The 8,425-nt window shown below is 43.0% G+C and overlaps 1 long non-coding RNA gene across 1 annotated transcript; it reads left to right on the top strand.

Annotated features, from left to right (window-relative positions):
- Positions 1-4,684: 4,684 nt before the first annotated feature.
- On the top strand, positions 4,685-6,846 carry LOC310995277. The gene is made up of 3 exons (XR_014595822.1): positions 4,685-4,745; positions 5,332-5,444; positions 6,716-6,846. It is a non-coding gene; the product is annotated as an uncharacterized lncRNA (long non-coding RNA).
- The last annotated feature ends 1,579 nt before the right edge of the window (positions 6,847-8,425 follow it).

Here is an 8,425-nt window from a genome sequence, read left to right as displayed (position 1 = left end):
TATTAGAAGCAGGGTAAAGGAGGGATGAGGAATGAGGAGGCAGCATCACTCCTGGGGTTCAGCCAATCAGCGTTGGGTCATTACCAAAAAAGAAAAAAAAAAGGGGGCCCCTCAAACTTTTGATTGTCTGATTGAGCACTCGACCCCTTCTCCCTCGCGAGGCCCTGATTAGTAGAAAATTGTTGATTTATGGAGGATTTCTCCTTATCTCTCTCTGTTATTAATCCGTTCCAGAGGTTGGCTGTTAAGAGGCAAATCACGTATTTTGGCCCTCGGATAAAGAAAATCCAATCTGGATCCAGCGTGGAAACTCAACATTTTCCAATTAATGATGATATACAACACATTGAAAACTATCAGTAGTGATTTTTTTTCTTCTTTTTTGCTGCGTCTTCATTGCCAAAGATGAAAATTGTAGTGCATTACCATAATGTTGCAGGAAGTTAACAAATGATCCAGCGATGAATTCCAGGCAGCGATGCTAAGGATGAGCTCTTCCCGGCTGTAGCCTACGAGTCCTGTCCACACTTACCCACACGGCCGCACGGCCCCTCCCCGACACACAAATCCGAGAGAGAAAGAGCGAGCCAGAGAGGTAAAAGAAAAAAAACAGGCAGCTGATGGAAAAGAGAGGGGAGAAAAAATGACAGAGATAGACAAAGGTTGATTAAATTGGTTTTCAATTCTGGGTGTCTCTGTCTGAGGCTACTGCATTAATTTGCTCCATTACATATTTGAGAAGCAGTGAGTGTATTAAGAGCTGCTGTATATCATATCAGTGACTGCTCCGAGAGCCCGCTGCCAAAATAAAAGCCCCGGGTCCATCTATCGGAGCATTAACCGAAGTGACTCAGCACTCCCAGGCCCCCTGAATACCTCTCATACTTTATGTGAGAGATTCTTTGTTCACTGCAGTTGTCTTCATGGCTGCAGGGAGAGGCTGGCATGAGTCTGCTTAGTATGTGTGTGTGTGTGTGTGTGTTTGGGCTTAACATGTGAGCAAGTCTGGCAGCAGCTGATTCATGATGAAAATGTGCCTTGTTTTTTTTTTTTTTTGCATGGGATTCAGCTCAGCAGCTTAGTCAAAGCTCCATACCTTTGCATCGACATGGAAATTGAGGGGGGGGGGGGGGGGGGGGGGGGGGTGTTGAAGATTTCCAGCCTCAGCAGGAATGAGATCTTAATTACATGCGAGGTTGCCGGTTTGATGCCACAAATCTGAGTCAGATTTATTTCTTCTTTATCTTTGCGTCATTTGCAGTTCAAAAGGGGGAAGTAATGAAAATGTTATCAAATTGATTTATAGGAAAGTAATTCACTAAAGGTTGCATGACAATGTGAGGAGCATTTATCAGCTACACAGGTGTTTTCAGTTACACAACACGGCTGCATGAGGAGACTTGAGCTTAAGAAGTAGAAGCACAGGTAACACTAATAACACTAACCTGCTATTAGTGGAGCGGCTAAATGGAACTCAGCCGTCGACATCGTGTGTCGTGTCAAAATGTCATCACTGAAAAGAGCCTATTGTCTGAGGTCAGCAGACTCCATGTTCTTACAGCGATAAAGGTGGACGAGGTTGTCCCGCCCTGACAGGTGCACCAGAGCTAACACTTAACGAGGGAGATGTCAATCACGCACCCACAAGCTGTGACGAGTGTGTGTAATCAGGCAAAGTGAAGACACCTGCACAGGTGAACCACGGCTGTGTCGGAGATTCAAGTAATAATAACGTTAATAATGTTAATGATCCTTTTTATTAAAAAGGTTAAGGTTTCTGGGGCATTGAACGCAACTGACCCAAGGGAATCTTGGGAAATGGTGGCTCGCTTTCTAATCCCGATAATGATTTTGACCTTTAAATGTAGAATTCCTTGTGGGAATCACTTCAAATTAGGAGCAAACGTTCACTTGGACTCAAAGATGAACTGATTAGAGTTTTGCAGGTCAAAGGTCAAGGGCATGCTGACCTCACAAAACACAGCTTGTTTTGGCTTAATGAATGTAATATCTAGGTAACGCTTCAGGAGAAATTCTTCAACTTTGGTGCAAATTTTCATTTGGACTCAACGACAAACTGATTTATATTTTAGTTAAGTTACAGTAAAGGTCAAGGGTCAAGATCAGAGTGACCTCACAAAACATACATTCGGCCTTGTGAAAATATTAACTCAAACTCCTCAAGGGCGTCTCTTCACCTGGATTCAGCAATGAACTAATTACATTTTGGGGGAGGTGGGCGTGAATTTTCATTGATTCAATTAATAATTTCCCTCATGCCTTGGATGTAATTAGTGACATGCAACAGGTCATTCACCTCCATCTTTGCTAAGACAGTGTCATTGTCTTTTGGGTAGATAAGGGCCTAAATATAAAATCTTGTGTGAAATATTTTGGTAACAACAGTTCTGACTGGAGAAAAGTGAAGCCATCTCAAAATGTATCAACATTTTTGTAATTATGACTCCTCACAGAGTTGGAGAGTGGGAAGATGTGGGGGCTGCAAATTGAATTTGCATTTCTTGTAATAACCACTTGCAGCCACAGTGGCCACTGTTCAATCTTCTCTCTGCTTTTCAAACAGCCAAACTCCAAACGTCACCGTATCCTTCAACTTTTCCAACCTCTTTGTCCTCGTCTGTTGCTGCACCACACGACAATGAAGCAACTTTGCCAAAAAAGTAAAGGCAACAAATCTTTCACGGTGATGGATTACCCATCTTGAGCATGTTTCAAGTCTCCCTGAGTAGATTTTTTTTTTTTCATGTGGAAATGAAAGAAAAGCTGCAGCTGCCCGGAGGGTGGGAAATCAATCTAAAAATGTATTGTATGTTTTGGAAAACAGCAGGAATGTAAAACACAGGCGATTTGTACTTAATGGGCTGAAACATGTAAAACATTGGCACGGTCCTGTTAAATAAGCAGTTGGGTTACAGGCTTGCTGTTTATTAAAAGTAATAATAAATTACCAACATTTCGTCCTCTGATAGACTGCAGGAGTTTCCCTCCGTTTCTCTTTTTCAAGTCGCAGACAAAAATCGAACAACGTGGCCGAAAAAATCAAACTTCATCCTTGAGGAAGTTATGATGGATTAGCAAAATTGAAATGTTGTTACCGCAATAATCTAAACACTCCACCATGACTGATAATGACTGAATGGGAATGTAAATTAAGGTCATGCTTACCGTCCTGGCCCCCTCACACACACATAAACACATGGACACACATGCAATCCCCCTCCTTCTCAGTATTTGTGCATGTGAAAAGGATCTGTCACTGCTCTTTCAACAGCGCTATTCATCATGTTTTTCCTTTCAGAGAGTGTGCAGGTGTTTACTGTAAGGATGGGGGAGAAAGGAGAAGAGAAAACAAAAGATGGAAACAAACGTCAGTGTCCTCAATGCCTGGACAGCAGATGGAGAAGACGGAGAGACACTGAGCTCTGAGAGACAAAGTAAAATAAAGCACCGGGAGAAAGGGAGAGAGAGAGAGAGAGAGAGAGGTCAAGCGTGAGCACAGTCTCAAACAAATATTGCCTTTGTATCAACAAAATCTGAAAAAGAGAGAATCTGAGTATGATCCTCATGATGTTACAGACCACCCATCAGGTGCAGGGTAACTTCCAGAAAAGGAGAAGTGTGGAGTGGAAGTGAGTTTCATGGTTCTTTGCAGAGGCCAAGCTCCAGACCTCCACTGTGGCACAGTCTCAATAATCTGTGTGTGTGTGTGTGTGTGTGTGTGTGTGTGTGTGTGTGTGTGTGTGTGTGTGTGTGTGTGTGTGTGTGTGTGTGTGTGTGCACTTGCATTTATTACTTCATGGGGTCTGACCGGTGGGAGCCCACCAACAGTGGGGGGTCCTAAACCGACGTGGGGCCCAAAATGACGGGCCCCAGATCGATTTCAATCAAAATGAGCTCAGAAGCCTCCCCTGATGTCCCTCTTGCTTTTTTATGGCTTGTCCCACATGGTGACAAAGACTGAAAATGTGTGTGGAAGTGTGTGTGAGCCTTTTGCTCACTAGCGCCCCTGGAGCTCGTAAGGCGGCGTAGCACCGCACACACACACCGGAAGTATGTGCACACACTTAAGTGCCTTGGTGGTGACGTATTTCCGGTTTAGAGTCAGCTCTACGATCTGCCGCGAATTCAAGAGAAGAAGAAGAAGAAGAAGTAGAAGAGTCACGGTAAGATGAGTGTTCAGTTGAAAATCAGTAAATATTGTACCACATTTACGGCAACAAAATGATATATCTGCATGCAACAGGTACGCATGGTTTTTGTTCAGTTTATATCGTTTATATTAGTGACGTAAATTACTTTATTACAATAACAAAGCTACTTCCCTTAGCTACTTACTTGTTATTAGCTATAATGTTACCTGCGGGATAATAGGCCATTACTGTAATGTAACGTTACGTTGCCATTATTTTGAAACAGGATGTTGACTTAAAGCCTGCAGGTAACTTGATATCTCCCCATCCTATCACGATCTTCCACTATATTAAATTAACAAGCTTCAATAACACTTAAACGGCATTCTGTATAATGTAAGCAAGCCAGCCTTCGTATTTAAAACCACCCTAGAAAGTGAATGTGGCAGCGAGACAGTGCAGAAAAGGCAGGTGGGGTTAGCCCAGTAGCTAATGCTAACGGCCATCAGCCTGGCAATGGAGGAGGAGGAGGAGGAGGCCTGTCTGGCTCTTTAAATCATGGATGTATTATATTGCTTTAAATCCGCACCGAAGGTAGGCATTACAGGCTGGCAGCCGATACTCATTCCTTGTGGTTTAACACTTATGGTTATTATGGTAAACACTGCATGACCATATATCCACCACTTTATTTTCACTCCGTAGTAGCATTCTAGCGAGTGGCTAACTGGTAGCATTAGCGGCTAACTGGTAGCATTAGCCACCGGTGTAGGCACCAAATGTTGGGGCTCCTGGCTGTCAAAGCCGTTGTGACTAATCTGATGTTTGTTAAGTCTATAAAACGAATTATTGAACAAACATTACTATTTCTGTGTGCACGTTTTTGTAATTAGTCATGGTTATCGTAGTTAGCTTTGCTGCTGCTGACAGCTAAGCTAACAGCAGCAGCAAACCAACATGAGGACGTCAGCTGTCAAAACCCTCCCGTTTTGATTATGATTATAAATAAAGTCATCACGGCCAATGTCTATCAACAATAGCCTACAGTAAAAAACCGAGTTTCTGGTGGAATCAAGTGTCATGGCGACACCCAGCATCATTCAAGTGGTGGATAAAAATGACTCACAGAACAATTATCTTATGGTGAATGTGGAGTAACGATTAAAAAATGTTTTCTCAGAGCCATTATGTCCAGGAGAAGAAGGATCAAGCCTGCAGATGATGCAAAAACACATATCCTGTCTGGCACTGACAAGCCTGGCCTTTTGGCAAGACATATCAACAGTTTCAAAGGTAAGTGCAGAAGTTTCCTTGACACAACTTATGATTTTCAAAAGCAAACCCATAAAGTGCATACAAAGCAGAGTTTAGGTTCAGGTTACATGTGGCTTTTTTGCTTTTGACAGAGAATTTCAATCAGACAGACTGATAGAAATTTGTGTGATATTTTACAGTCCAGGCAAGATAGTGTGCTTTGTTAAAATATTCTACTGAAGTGTCCAGTGAAGTAGAGGCTATTGCTGTGGCAATGAAATGAGTACATCTCTGCAACCACCAGGCCTATTTGCACACTGTCCCATTTCAATTTGAATACCTGTGGTGTCTTGGTAAAGGGAACAAGATTTGTTGATGTAAATGTCAGTATGTGTGACTGGTGAAGAGTAAATGAAGATGTGAAATGAAGACACACAGCACAAACAAAACTAATTTCAGGCTTACCTTGAAGAAAAACAATAAACTATTTAGGATAAGTATATTTTAGAATGATGCAGCCCTAGTGCTTAATCTCTATCAAGTCTTGGTACAATATATGAACATTTATCTTCGTATATAAGTTGATTCTAATAAAGTGAAGCAGAACAAAATATGAGATGTTTTACGACAAGCACTGCTCATTCACTCGGCTTGTTTACAGGGAATTAGCTACTGCTCATACACTATGATTTGTTTTTGCATATTTCAACATTGTCTCAAAACAAAATGAGCAGCTGGATGAAGTTCAGCTTCCACAGGTTTATAATTAGAGGCTTTATTCTCTGTACCCCGTTTACTCCAATATATGGATATAAAATGGTGCAGGAACCTTTAAGTAGCACTTTCTTATTCTCTATTTCTATTTTGGAATCTGGATTGGTTTATGGATCAGTGACATCGGTCTGATACATATTTAACTTCCAAATTGTGGGACATGTTGCATGTCAAAAGTCACAGTGATAGTTCATTTTTGTTGACATTGGCTTGTATGATGTACACATGCTTTACTGGTGTGTTACCTGCACTAGATGGCTCACAGGACAGGACAGGGTCCCCCTCCAAAAATACAGAGAAGTTACTACTGGCTAAATTGCTGAAAAATACTGCAGATATTCACTGTACTTGCATATCAATGCATTTATACAATAGGGACCTCTTTTAGGAAACTAAAATACCTCTTATTGCTGTCGCCATCAAACTGGGGAAGTGCTGAGCATTGTCTGCAGGTACATTGACTAGACGTAAGTGTGGCACACAAACCCACTTCACAACAAACTGTAACATGCCTTTACTTTATTATATTCTTGTAGGAAGAGGAGTGTTTGCCACGAACCCCATTGAACCAGGGGACTTTGTCTTGGAGTACAGGGGTAAACTCCTCACACAGGAAGAATGCCAGTCACGACATTACTCGGAGATTGAAAGCACATTCCTCTTTGACTTTGAGTGGCAGAACTGTCACTTTTGGTAAGCATGTAAAGATGTTTTGTATAGATGTATAGCTGCTAGATAAATGAACCCTAAAACAAACTTTTAATAGTTGTTGAATGCATGTTCAGTGATGCATTCACTGACGCCCGGGGCTGAGGGCTCCAGTTCACTCACTGCGCGCGTCGTTCACTGCATGTACTGGGGGCTGAAGCCGCCCATTCACTCCGCGTCGTTCGAGAACGTACTGACACGGTGATTCACGTTTGCGCTGCCACTCACTCATGACTTGCGAACCTACTGCACACACAGAGAACTGCTGCTGAGGACGTGATTCAGGTTTGCGCTGCCACTCACGATTCGCAAACCTACTGCACAAACAGAGAACTGCCGCTGGGGAAGCTGTTACTCACTCACTGGTGATTCGCGAACCTGCACCAGAGAACTGCTGCTGCAGACGTGATTCAGGTTCACGTACTGTGCTGACTGTGGCGCTGTGTCACTCACTGCCTGGTGTACTGCATGCACAGAGCAGAGGACTTGATTCACGTACTGCTAAACTTAGCACATCTGTGTAGCATCATGTTAAGTGAATGTACTGTGCACACAGGACTCGCGTTCACCGTGTAGTAATATTTGCTGCTTCTCCCGCGAATGTCTGTGTACTGGTCTGTGAATGCACCGCCCCTCTTTTTTTTGCACTGTCCCTCATTAAGTGTGGTGAATGTGTTACAGAGTGAATGTGAACCTCAGGGCTGAATCATGACCTAGTGACGGATTGTTTGGCTGTGTATCAGTTCAGGAAGTTGGAGAATAATGCACTTTGCAGTCAGGGCTCCATAAGCACTGAGTGATTCGGTGAACACATTTTTTAACTCATTTTAATGATCTGATTCTACTGATTCAATACAGTCAAAAGAACTGCCGATCCCATCACTAATATTCACAACTAATGTGTGGTGACTACTATATGATATTGTTCTGCTACCAAAATGGGCCAATGTTCACTTTGCTTTAATGCAGTCATTATTACTTTGGGTGGAGTGATAACAGCCAGTTCAGTCAGACAACTCTGAAATGAGAACAAATAATTTATTGATTGTAAGCATTGCAAGCTGAAGCACAGCATAGGTATCCTAGAGCATGGCTGCAGCAGGTTTGGCGTCAGGCTCTGTCTCAGTTATTCGTTCCCTGAATGATCTGGTTTTCCAGACATTACAGGGAATGAAGCAAGAGACAGAACCCACAGGTGGATGCTGGGGAGGAGGTGGATTTGCAAAACCTCACGGGCGGCGGCAGCAGCAGCAGCAGCGAGATATGCAGAAGCAGCAGCAAGGCAGCAGAGCAGGAAATAGCAGCGGCAGCAGCAGCAGCATAGCCAGGGATGAGCAGGTAAACCGGGGGGTTTAAGTAGCCCGCCCTATTTGGAGGAGGAGGGCATGTGACTGATCAGCTGATCAGGATGGGCGCAGCTTGAGTTGTCTGCCTGAACTAGCTCCACAGGCTTCGCATCATTTAATGTCACACACATGTTTCCAGTCATGTCCTTATTTTGAGAATCTGTTTTACTACTAGGTAACATTGTTAGCTGT

This window comes from Trachurus trachurus, assembly GCF_905171665.1.
Source record: "Trachurus trachurus genome assembly, chromosome: 13".
NCBI lineage: Eukaryota > Metazoa > Chordata > Actinopteri > Carangiformes > Carangidae > Trachurus > Trachurus trachurus.
This window is presented reverse-complemented; position numbering and strand designations above follow the sequence as displayed.